This window comes from Cyanistes caeruleus, chromosome 16 (assembly GCF_971803275.1).
Source record: "Cyanistes caeruleus chromosome 16, bCyaCae1.hap1.1, whole genome shotgun sequence".
NCBI lineage: Eukaryota > Metazoa > Chordata > Aves > Passeriformes > Paridae > Cyanistes > Cyanistes caeruleus.
Window position 1 is genome coordinate 8,881,464 of NC_141716.1, and position 12,868 is coordinate 8,894,331.

The window sequence follows — 12,868 nt, forward strand, 5'->3', positions numbered from 1 at the left end:
CGGGCACCGGGGAGGCACCGGGGAGGCACCGGGGAGGCACCGGGGAGGCACCGGGGAGGCACCGGGCCGCGCCCGCCCCGCCCGGCATTGTGGCAGAGCGCACCGCCCTTCCCGTCCCCTGGGATCCCGCAGGACGCTCGTGGCCCGGGTAACGCCGGGGTGTGACCCGGCGCGGTGACAGGCGCCACCGCTGACCTCCCCGGCGGCACCGCCACAAGCGGGATGCCGGAGCAAGCGGGCGGGCAGCCTTCTGCCACTTGATGTACATCTGTACGGATCGTGCTGCGAGCAGTGACAGTGGCCCAGGGGCTGGCGACACTGCTGTCACCTGCCCTGCCGGGGGCCGCCGGCCTGCTCAGCCTCTGGAAGCTGTTTGACCGGGGCACAGCGTGTAACTCATCCCCCTCCTGAGCGATAGCAGGCACGAGTGCTTGTGCCCCAGAACTCACACCACACACAGTGCTCCAGGTTGGCAGAGATCCATCAGGATCATCGAGAGCAGCTCGTAGCCGTGCATGGGACCAGAACCCCACCGTGTGCCTGAGGGTGCGGTCCAACACCCCCTGAGCTCCGGCAGGCTTGGGGCCGTCCCCACTGCCCTGGGGAGCCTGCTCCAGCCTGGCCTTCAACCTTCGGATGAAGAACATTTTCCTAGTTTTACTTTGCTTTCCCTTTATGACTTGCTGAGCACCGAAGGGTGTCCATGAATTTTGCCTGTGTGGTTAAACCAAACTCTGGGTGGAAGTGAGAAAGCTTAGGAGCTTTTCAGAGGTGGAATTTCTCAAGGAGACGCTTCTGCAGCAGCTCACACCCGCCTCAGTTCGTACTTGGAAGGTGCACAGCTGCAAAAGCTGCAGATGGGCTCCTTTAACGTGCAAGAAGAGGAAGGTGGAGGAGCCAGGTGAAAGGAGATGTTGTTTCACAGCTGCCCAGAGCACAGGGTCCTCCCTGCTCTGGATTCCCAGCACACTGCACAGGTTGCAGCCTGGAGGAGTTGGAGAGGAATAGCTGAATGATTTCACTCCTCCTCACAAAAGTCTGGGGGCAAATGAAATGGATGAGAGTTGGCTGTGATGATGTAACAGCACAAGGATTTGACAAAAGTTTGCACAGAGGTTTAGGAAAGCAGTTTGCATTGGTTTTACTTGTCATTATTGTTGCAAAATATCACAGGACAGGGTCAGAACTGACCAGCTCAGGTTACAGGATATTTTCTGGCTGTAGCAGTTCCAGCTGTTGCACATCACTTTACACTTTGTCAGACCCTTCACACAGTCCCTGTCCAAAAAACCTGCTTCCATCACAGAAAGGCACTAGTAATCAAAATGACAGCTTTACTGCCATCTAAAATTGCCAAGAAATGACAAAGAGCATCCAGTAAACCTGCCACTTATTTTCCACAGCAGTTTTAACACTCAGAATATATGAACACTGTGTTAACAGTATCATCTCTTGCAATCAGCCTTATTCATGAGGACATACAGGCTTCTTTCAGAAAGAGGTCATTCCATAAATCATTGGAACTGTGCTGCTTTCAGATAATAGATGAGCCTTTACTTTATTGCTAATGTATTTTTATTACCCTTCTGGTTGCGCCAGCTGGATCTCTGGGAAAGCTTTTGCCATATCCCTGCTCCTTCACTGTTTGTTCCAATGAATATACGCAGAATAAAGGCACAATCACAAGTTCTGTGTTCCCAGTAATTCTGGGCAAATAATTCAAATATATTGGAATATTGTGTATTACTAATGCAGTGATGAAACTTATCTAAATCTTAAACCTGCAAGTGTTTTCTTCTCGAGAAATTTATGAGACAAATAGTTTTGTTAAGTACTGGTGATCCTCCACTGGGTTATGCTGGGCAGAGACAAGGGGTGCAGATAAAAAGCTTTTTCCTTCCACTTTCCAAAGAGATTTCCAAGTGTTCCTTTTACTTCCCAGCATAAACCCGTCTGATTCTGCATCACATCACCTAAACCCCTACATGTTTAACAGGAGATAAGGATGAAGTCAGCCTAGGGACTGTCAGCTCTGGGAACAAGACAGGATATGGCAGGAGGTTATCCTGGTTTGTACAAAAATACCCTGCTCTGGTTTGTTAATCAGCTCTGACAGCAGAAAGAAATGGTGCATCCCTTCTGTATCTGTACATTACATCCCATACATATGTCAGTTGAAATGCCTAGAATAAACCCCTTGGAATTAGGTAATATTTAAAGGAAATGTGTCAGATTTAGTCATTTGAAGGCAGTTCTCTGCAGTTCCTTTGTGCAACTGAGCTCATAAAAAAATGTCACTCAAGCTTGTGCGTTAGTGCTATTCTTGTTACTCTCAAGGGTCTCCTTTCTGTGATAACAAAAACGCAGAATTTTTCCTGATGTTCCCCTGAGTATTTGAGGGCTCCTGCTTTGCATGGGCTGTGTTTTTGCAGGTAATAGATCACACAGACACATTATAATTCAATACTCCTTTGACCATCTGGAATCTTTTAGTCAGGCAATGGGACCTGCAAATTGGAATGGCTGTGTCAAACTGCCTGTAAAAATTAAAAAATTGTAATCAGACATTGTCTGTGTTTCTACAGTAGCATTGGCTTGACTCACATGCAGGTATAACCACTGTCTCTGGCCTGCATAAACTTCCAAATTTAGATGTATCAGCATCACCTTTCTAATATAATCCTCCTAATTATTTGACTTCTGTAAAGTTTAAGCTACATTTACATCTGTGCTTTGATTTGAGTTCCAGAACATAAAGAATTTTGCAGTTTTCTTGGGACAACTGCTTTTCCAGCTGTTTAGTCCAGAATCTGAGTTGAGCTCTGCCCAGCCATTCAGATTTTAACCAGTGCTTTGAGAACATCTGTCAAAGCCCTCATCCATGAGGAGGTAAGTAATGAGATAATGGGCAAAATACTGCTGTGGCTGGCACCGCCAGTGCGTTTAATTAGTCTTTAAACGTTCAGAGTTAACAGCTTCTACAAAATCACGATGTACCAGCAGGGTAGGAAGTCCTGCCAAGTATAAATATTGTTAAGTTTGTGGATGGCTTTCAGTGGTGTGTGATCTCACTGTGTGTACAGGGGCTCGCTCAGCACTGCCGTGCAGAGACCAGGGCCAGTTCTCTGCTGCCATTCCCTGGGGACACCAGGTGAGGGGTGCCAGTGGCCTGGCTCATCTCTGCACACAGCCTGCCTTCACACTCACCACCTCCTGATGTGACACCAAGAAAAATCAACCTAGTCCATGCCCTTGAGCTGATTTCTCTGCAGTCCCTTGCTCATGATTTTATAAATCTCTTCTCCCCCTGACTGTGTGCTCTGTGACTGTATTAGCACCTGCCTCTGCACTTCTTAGGCTCTCTATTTTCCTATCATGTCATGGATACGTGAGTCATCTTATTTGTGATCTGCTGAGCTGAGTGAGAGTCATAGTAGAGTTGTGTGCTTCAAGGCCATTAGTAACGCAGCTAAAACTTGCATAATATATTCTTCTGTGTCTAAATCCCTGAGAGATTGAGTAACTGTTTTCTTTTTCACCTCAAGTGACTATGCAACAGGATGAGTCATTGCTGTTATGATAGAGGAATTGTAATCTCTGTGTCTTTCCAGTTCTGTTTGGCCAGAAATTTATTTTATAGGACACCTTTGTTCAATCTCCTCTAAGTCTTTATGTGTCACCAGAGACCTTTTCACTCTCTTCAGTACACTTAAGATCATGTGCTCTGGTCTGGAAACTACATTAGTTTTAGGTTATTGGTGAAACAGATGGAGAAAAATGTTCACCTTAATCTAATACTGTGGAATTATATTACTGAGTTCTTTCATCTCATTATTTATGGAAGCATTAAAGAAACTTAAATGTATTGAAAAGTATTTAAATAAAATTAAATAAAAGCTTATATAAAAAAAAAACCACCCATAACAATAAGACAAACAGAGATAGATTGGAGGGAATATTTTGCACAAAAGATCTGCAGTGGCATCTGTGAATGAACCATGGAAGGCACTAGCAACAGATGGCTGGTAAAAAGGAGGAGGGAGTGAAGAGTTTCATGACAGGTGAATGTGGTGCCCTGTAAACAACACAGGGTGCTCAGACAGGGCGCCCAGGGGTGCAGGATCTGACCCAGACAGGGCTGGCACTGTTGGATCAGCCCCAGCCCTGTGCTGATGTCAGCTGCTTGTACCTGTCCCAGGAGGAGCTTTGGAGGCAGAGGCATTACTGGAGCTGGCACCTTTCCCATCCCAGCTCAGCAGAGCCAACACCAACCCCTGCTCCCTGGCAGAGCTGGGCTGGGCTCACCTCTGCTGCTGGAGCACCTCAGGCTGTGCAGGGCATTGAGCACCACGCTTTTAAATAGCCACTTCAAGAGTAGGCTACAAAGTGAGCCAGTCTTCCACTTGAGCCTTGCCAAGGCACACTTATAAATGTTGCAGAGTTTATAGTTTCAAATAATTTCATGCCTTTTCCTTACTTGATATATTATCTTTTTATTAAGGCAGGATTTATTTCCCCTCTCTCTGTGACCCCATCTCTCCCCTGAGAGCCTGCACTGAAATCCAGCTGGCCAGCCTTTGTGTATCAGCAGAGCAGCTTCTAGTGAAACAACAGTGGGAGGAAAAGTCAGGAATTTCTTGATTTAATCCTGCCTTGAGCAGCAACAAGTTGTGTGGCTTTAGGTGAGCCACCAGTCTATGTGAGTCAATATGTAATGTGAGAAAACGAGCGTATCCCAGAGTCATGGCAGACTCTGTTCATTCATCTTTAAATGCAGCTTAAAACCCAATGAGTGCCTGACCCATTTTTTTTCTTGCACTAAAAAGAGCAATACAGAATCATACTGGGCATGATAATTTCTCTTAGCTGGAGACTTTTTTCCACTTCTTTTCCACTGTCCCCCCCACTGCTGCTTTCCAAGATGCTCTGAAGCCAGTGAAATAGTTCTTTCTCATAAATCTTTTAAATCATGTAAATCCTCCCAGCATACCAGCTGACATTTCAGATGTTGCATTTTTGCATTTGTGCCAGGAAGCTTTGAGCATGTTTCAGTTGCTTATGTTGTTATATTTTTTTAAAGGAGGCAAAACAGTTCCTTCCTCTTGAGTCTCCAGCAGAGACTGTTTCTCCTTGAGAAAGGAGTTCACATGATCATATAGATGCGTCAGATAAATCCCTTCCCACGTTTGATATTTGCTAAGTTGAATGATTGTTATTCCAAAGCCATAGCTGGGATGGTTGTGTGATTTAACATCTCCAGAGAAATTTTTTCTTCTATTCACAAGCTTTAAAGAAATATTCTAAAAACAAAAACCTTCAACTTAGAAAGACTCAGTAATTGAACACTCTCAGCCATGTTATCTTCACAAATATTTCTCCCTGTTTGTTTGTTTAAAGTTGGCCAAGAGTTCCAGAAATACTTTTAAGATAACCAAAATGGGCATCCAGCTCAGACAGGAACTCTGTATTTAGAAACTCTGAAATACGACTGGGGGGTGGCTGTGCTGTTAACTCTTTTCTGGTTGTCCTGAACCTCCGTGGCATTGGGGAATGAGTCATGACATTCTTTATCTAACTGTTTTTCCCATCCTAGATGACTTAGAATTAAAAACGCGCTGGGAAGGTCTAATAATACAATGCCATGCTAGTCACATCTCTGGGGTCAGTAGGGCTGTTGCCCAAGAGGGTGTAAATCAAGAGGTTTGCAGAAGGCAGCACAGGGCAAGAGCTAACAAGGCTCAGCATTCACAGCATCCACGTGCACTGGGGGCAGAAACAGCCACAGTCTTAATCCTGGAAGGGAAGGAAGGGGAAGAACTGAGGGCTGAGTGTTGGTTTATCAGGGGATCTTACAACCAGCTTCCTGCTGCAGAACACACTTGAGAAAACCGAGCTGCAAATGCACGCAGTCGTTTTGAAGTGCACGTTAAGTGTGTCGTGTTCCTGCGAAGCCGAGCGTGTCCATAGGAAACAAAAGCAGGTCACTGTGCTCAGCGTGACGTACTCAGGTGCTTCAGTGGCAGAAGCAGAGTCATTTCCCCCTGTTACAAATAATAATCCAGTTCTGAATTTGCTGGCTTTTTTGAGGTGATGGCAGAAATTTCTTCAGACTCTACAGGACAACTTAAAATTTCTAATTAAAAGGTGTGCTGGTATAACTGTATTTCTTACCTTGTTTTCCTAGGTTTGTGCAGAACCCAATGCCTGGACAGGCACACAGTACAATTCTTGTGGATATTTTCTTTACAAAGCTGTTTGGTTTTTTTTTCAGACATGCATTTTGTATCATTACAGTCTTCAAACAATTTAATGCAAGATCCATCGAAGCAATGCCCCTGTGTGTTTCAGTATGCCACACTAACAGTGGGTTCTGGCTGTGAAGAACTGAGCTCTCCCTCCAGCCAGTGAAGGTGGACAGACAGGATGAATTTATCTCTGATACCTGATCTACCACCGTTCCCTTAGTCCTGGCCTCTATTTACTGTCACGGGAACTTTCATGTCTTATTTTTAGATGAGCTTTTGTGGTTTTAAAATTAAAGTCTGATTGTAGCTGGGTATTAATTTCAGTGAAAAAAATAACATGGAAAACCTGACACATGCTGGTCAGCAAGAAACATGCTTGAAGAAAATTACCTGTAGGGTTTCAAATTTACTTAGTGTTTTATGGTTAGGCACCAGCTGATGTGAAGATGTTGCTTAACTGAAGAGTCATTATTTACCATTAATAAAACTGATACCATGACAAATTCCTTATGGCGTAGATGTGCTATCATATCTTGGCAACGGTAGCAGAAGAAATTATTCTGCCTGGCTTGCAGGCTTGTCTTCATTGTAAAAAGAAAAATAATGAGGCTGTAATTACCCAGCTTGGAACTAAACGAACCCAACTGAAAGTGCTGAATGATTAAAGATGACTCCTAGCTGCTTCCCAACTGTGGCTTGTTTGGATACCATCACTGACAGTGCCAGCTCCTGGCTCTCCCTGGGCTGGATCCGTGGCCAGCAGGCACAGCTCGGTTGTTTGGACTGTGGTGGTGTCCCAGTTTGAAGCACCGTGGAACAAATAGTGGTAAATATTCCACAAGCCTTGCCAAAAATGACCTGTTTGCATGAGGAAGTCAGCATGCAGCAAATTGGGATGAAACTCAGAGCACACAAACCCCTCCATATAGTTTCTTGGGGTAAAGAACCTGATCAGGTAATGGTTTACTCTAAAATAATAATTATTTTGCAGGTGGGATCACACACTTCTCCCTCCAACATCCAACATTTCAGTATCAAATTTCAGTATTAAATCTATCATATTTCTCTAATTTTGCATCTTAATTTTATGTAATAAACCAGTAGATTCAATAGTCTGATTTTTTTCTCTTGTGCAAATAAATACAGGAAAAGCAGGTTTTTTATTCTATTAATTCTAGTTCTCAGTTTCATACAATTTCTTGTTAACCAGTAACACAACATCTAGCAGACTTACTTCCCAGATTGGTTTAGATACTGAAAAGCTGGTGACTTTTATCTTCAGGACAGAAGTGGAGAGGTAGGGATGAACTTCCCCTGCAATGAAGAGGCATAAAAGAATGTTTCCAGATGCCCAGCTGGCTATGTTCTTGTTCAACTCATCCTTGAAGACAGCTGAGATTTAATTATATTATTAATGATAAATTACAGTGCCTGGAGACTTGGATAAATAATAACTAAAAGGGCCTCTTAGCCACAATAAAGTAGATTTTCCCTCCTGGTTGCCCAGTTTGAGCCCTCGTTCCTGCAGGAAAGCAGGTAGTGCCACAGTGGAGCACACACCTCTTGTCTGACCTGTGAGATCTCCTGCTGGTTGCCATAGAGATGGAGAGATGAGGCCCTTTTGTGTAACAGCTCTGCTCTGCAGGTGCCTGTTTGGTACCACGTCCCCCTTGTCAGCAGCTCAGCCCTGGGACCCACGGCCGCTGTGGGACACGTGCAGGTGTCCAGTGTGGTGTGGAGACTTCTCCCTGGAACACTCCTGTGCAGGATGGGCAGCACATCAGAGTGGGTTCAAAGAGAGAAATGTATCTGTCCATACAGAAGTAACAGCACAGCTGGCACGCTGATGGCTTGCTGCACACCTGGCAGGTCACATCCCTGCCACCACTGTTGTGTGAGTCAAGAGCCATTGGGCACTGCAGCAATTTGGGCAGAGGGTACTTTGGGTGGTGACTGGCATTTACTTCTCACTCAGAGGGCAAGGAACCAGCCCCAAACACAGATTTTACATCAAACACAACTGAAAGTTTCTGGCCCAAGACAGCCTGGATGGTGGCTTTTATTAAAGGGTCTTCTGCAAGACCTTCCTGAGACATCTAACTCAGGACTGTGTGGAGCTAAGGTTTTAACATATAGCTCAAGAAAGCTGATGCCTATTTAAATGCTATTGCTAGATTATTCTTGCAATGGATAATCAGAATAAAGACCCTTGACCTTTATCAGGCCAAGTTTTACAAAGCTGAAAACAATTGCTCAAGAGATGTTATGAAAAGAAATTATTTAATCCACAGAAGTGAGTGGCAGCAGGGGTCTGTATGAAAACATTTAACTCTGTCTCCAAAAAGTCATAATCCTTCCTAAAACACCTGTCCAAGAAAACCCAGCCCAACTTTGGGAGAAAGTAAGAATCTGAAACAAACATAGTGAACTATATAGTGAAGTAAGAGAGTAAGAAGAACCCTTTAAAAACTGGAAATCCTGGAATAACCATAAGGGAATAATCATGACATAAACAGTAGCTCATAAAACACTTCTCAGAGCAGCAGGGAGTGAGATTTGCCATGATTAGGTGAGGAAGGTCTGTCTGCTGGCACAGAGCCATTGGGCCATCCATCTGTGATGGCCATGGGGGAGCTGCCAGTAACAGAGCAGACAAGGTTAATGCACTGGGCTGGGTGAAAATCTGTCTCTGTAGCGGTCATTTAGCTGTCTGTCCTTCCACCAGGCACCTGCCAGAAGGAGATGATAGTACAAGTACCTCTTTAACTTTGTCTGTCTTGGCTATTTAAAGGAATAAGACTTCTGAGGCTGGGACTTTGCTTTAGGATCTACTGCTTCAGTAGGGAAGGAGCAGGGATCTCAGATTGAGACACTGATGTCACTCACTGAGAACTGATGGCTCTGCCTCCTGGCAATTCCCATGCCCCACAGCACCCTGCATTCCTCCCAGGAGCCAGCACTGTGCCCACAGCTGGCAGAGAAGAACAGGGCTCCCTCAGTCATTGTGCTTACCCTGGGGTGGCAAGAGCCTTCTTTGGGCCACCCAATATGCAGGGCAGCCCTGTCACCACATCCTACACCTCCCTGCATCAGCCACTGTGCACCTGGGCAACACCTGAAACCCAGGGCACGTTGCCAGTACGGTGCTGGGAGCAGAGGGCTGTGTGCAGGGCCCGAGTGAAATGCTCCCAGGTTACCAGGCAAGCCCTGGTTTTATTTCATTTACACTGTTGACACAAACAGAATATTTTGTTCTCTGACCAGAACACAGAGCTCTTCTCATGGAGCACCCTGAATTCCTGCTGCTCTCAGACAAAGTCACAGTGATGCTGCACCTCCCTGATCTCAGGGTCTGTGGCCTCGGGAAGAGCTAGAATGGATAAATGGCACCATGTCTAAGGGCATGGGATAGCACAGGACACAGGAGCAGCCTTGCTGGGCTCATCCTGGCTGTTGCAGTAGTCAGCTGCTTCACAAGAAAGCATCTGGTTACATGTACTCCCTTAATCAACCAACATGGAAAGCAAGGAAACTGAACAAGAGGTTAGGCTGAGGTTTTTCCCCACCATAGGTAGAGTGTGAGTGTATATAGTGAAGCCTGAGGGTTGCAGTCCTCAGACTCACACAGAGGATTAATACCACCAGTTGTATGCCTCACTATTCCAGAGCAGGAGTCCTCTTTGCAAACTCTGTGGAATAAAGTCATATAAAAGCCCATTTAGCTGAGAGCACAAGTTCAAATCAAAATATTTACTTTTCTGCTGCACATGGGCAACAGGAATCTTTGTGTGCTTGCCAACCACCGGTGAACAATCAGCTGTTGGCTGGGTGGCTCTGGCACGTATTAAACACTGACAGGGATGACTATTTGCTTCTCATTTATCAGCAAAACCCTTTGCTCTTCAAAGGGGAGAAGCACAGCTGCCAACCCAGCCTGCTCCTTGATTTCTTCCAGCTACATTCTCTGTCAGAATCAGAGAGACAAAGGGAAGAAGTACCTGTGTTTATGGACCTCAGGACATCTCCTGCTTCCTTGCCAGTAACACCTGAGCAGTCAGCCATGATCAGCTTAAGGAATACCTCTCCTACTGCACCCTCTCATCCTGACGATCATTTTTAGATTTTTCTCTATATCTGACCCTTGCTAGCAAGCAGGATGAACTTATTTAGTTATTACTTGTATGTTCTTCCCCCCTCTGAACACATCCTGAGCCAACAGAGACGTTATTCACCCTGTGTCCCAGACAAGAAAGCTTTTACCACAAGGGATGATTTTCTGATGAAACATGTGCTGGATGTGTGACCTTTGTGGGTTTACACTGGAGAAGCTTCTGGAGTCCTTTAGACAAACAAACCCCTGAGCAAGCAGGATTTGTGCGTGTTTTGTAGCCTTTGTGCCCTGAAGCCGCTGCCACGCTCGCTCCCATCAGCAGCAGGTAAAGTTCTTCTTGTGGAGAGCGTGTGAGGGACTCTGGAATGGGCTGTGGGACCCCTCGGGAAAAACGAGGTGTAGGCAGTCTGTCCTTGGGACTCTGGCTTGCCATGAGAGCCGAGCTGGAGATCTGCTTGTGTTCGCTGCAGCTGCAAAGAGGTAATTGTCAAGTGACTTCTTTCTTTTGCTGTCAAGTGACTTCTTTTGCAAGAGCCTTTGGACAGAAGGGATTTTGCAGAAATGAAAGATGAGAGGGTGCATGTCCATGATGGGCTTCCAGCAAAGCCCTGGAAATACGCTTTGGGGACTATCAAAAACAAAATTCATTTATTTTCTGAACTGAAGATGTTCTCCAGGGAAAAATGAAAAGAAAAAGTTTGAGCTGAGACTCCCACATATCTAATTGGGACAAACCTTTTGGAGGTGTTTGGCACAGAGGCAGAGGAGATAAGGTCAGTGGAAAGACGTGGCCGAGAAGGGGGAAGGGATGAGCTCGTGGAGTGAAATTGCCCAGAAGCAAAGCACAGCCACTCACTTTCCAATGAAAAGCTTTATCATCTCTGCACAGATTAGTGCAGCTAAAAATAGCTTCAGCTCAAAGTAAACAGTTTTTTGAGTGTGCTCAGCCCTGCTGGAATGCCAGCCCCGCACAGAGCCACCATGCCAACAGCCACAGCCGTGTCCCCACGGTCCCAGTGCCGAGAGGGGCTCCCCACAGCCCTGCTCAGCTCCTCAGCCCTGGAGGGGGGTCACTAATGAGTTTAGCCTCATTACAAGCTTTTCTGTGTCTCACTTGTTGAACCTTTCTGGATGAGCAACTTCTATAAAAACAAAATGGGTTTGAACACCAGGTAATTCATTCAGACATCCCAACACCCACTCTCTCTTCCCTAATCAACAGCAAAATGTGTCCCTCCCTTGACAGCGAGAAGAGTGGCTTGTCACTAAAGCTGCTTTTACTTGTTGGTTTCTCTTCTCATAAATCTCCAAGTGAAGCTGTTATTTGATGGCTTAAGATATCCACTCTTGCCTTGGGGAGCCCAGCACATCAGTGAAATATGTTCTGTGGGGTTTTTTTCGGATCAAAAGTAGTTTATTTAGAGTATTTATTTTCTGTGAGGAAGTCTGGAAAAAAAACAGGTTGTCCCATTTTTTCCATGTGTATCTTGTGCCATTCCACATTTCCTTGCAATCTCGATGACATCAAGTGACACGGAGACCTCAGTGCCTGGGAAATGCAGGGGAAGCTGCTCTTACGTGAGGAGGCTGCGTGTGCATCAGCGGCTGCCACAGCGCTGCTCTAACCCTGGCAGCACGGGCTTCTCGGGGAAGCGAGGCTTAGGCTGCAAAAACATTCAGGTCAGAGGCAGGTCAGATCCTTCTGGAGTGACAGCCTGTCTCCTTGGGCTCCAGAGTTTCCCAGAGTGTCCTTTGTGCTGGTGGCTTTCCTTGCTGGGGCAGGCAGCGTGCAGTCCAGCACGGCAGTGCTGCCTCAGGGCTGGGCTTCTTTACATTGCACCTCTGGGGATACTCTCACCTCATTTTGACATTTGCCCTCTAAGACATTTGCTGTAGGTTTGTCTCTCTTCCAGAAAAAGGTTGACAGTCAACCTGCAGGGCAGCTTCCTGCTGTTCCTTGAGCCGTGCTCTCCCATCCCATGTGGCACCGAAGGTGGCACCCAGAGCGTGGGCTGCCAGCCAGCAAAAGCCCGTCCTTTCCCTGGGGCACTGCTCTCTGCATCCCATTCTGTGGCACAGAACTAAAAAATTCACAGTTCACTGCAGACCAGCTGCAAGGTCAAAAGCAGCAGAGCCAAACCTCCAGTTGTCCAGAGTGGTAATGGCACCACCATCGATCCTGGACTACGCAGGACAGCTCGGTGTGAGGCAGATGGACACCACAACCTCACCAGAGACAAATGTGTGAGGAAAATAAATCACTAAAGCCTGATTGTGGCTGCAGCTGAGTCAGTCAGCTCAAGGCTGTGGCAGCATCTGTCACACACGGATCTGTCTCTAACATCTGCCTGTCACCTCTGGATGAATGTCTTGTGGTGGACAAAGCAACAGGACAAGAGATGGTGAGCATGAGCATCAGCTAGAAGTTAGGGTCATTGTAAAATGTCAGCTTTTGCTTAAGAACAGGAAGACTGAATACATTGGATGCCATGCAGTTTTATTCTAATACGTT

The 12,868-nt window shown here is 46.1% G+C and overlaps 1 long non-coding RNA gene across 1 annotated transcript; it reads left to right on the forward strand.

Annotated features, from left to right (window-relative positions):
* The first annotated feature begins 19 nt into the window (after positions 1-19).
* On the forward strand, positions 20-6,751 carry LOC147650168 (uncharacterized). Its single transcript, XR_015277078.1, has 2 exons — positions 20-2,889; positions 6,272-6,751. It is a non-coding gene; the product is annotated as an uncharacterized LOC147650168 (long non-coding RNA).
* The last annotated feature ends 6,117 nt before the right edge of the window (positions 6,752-12,868 follow it).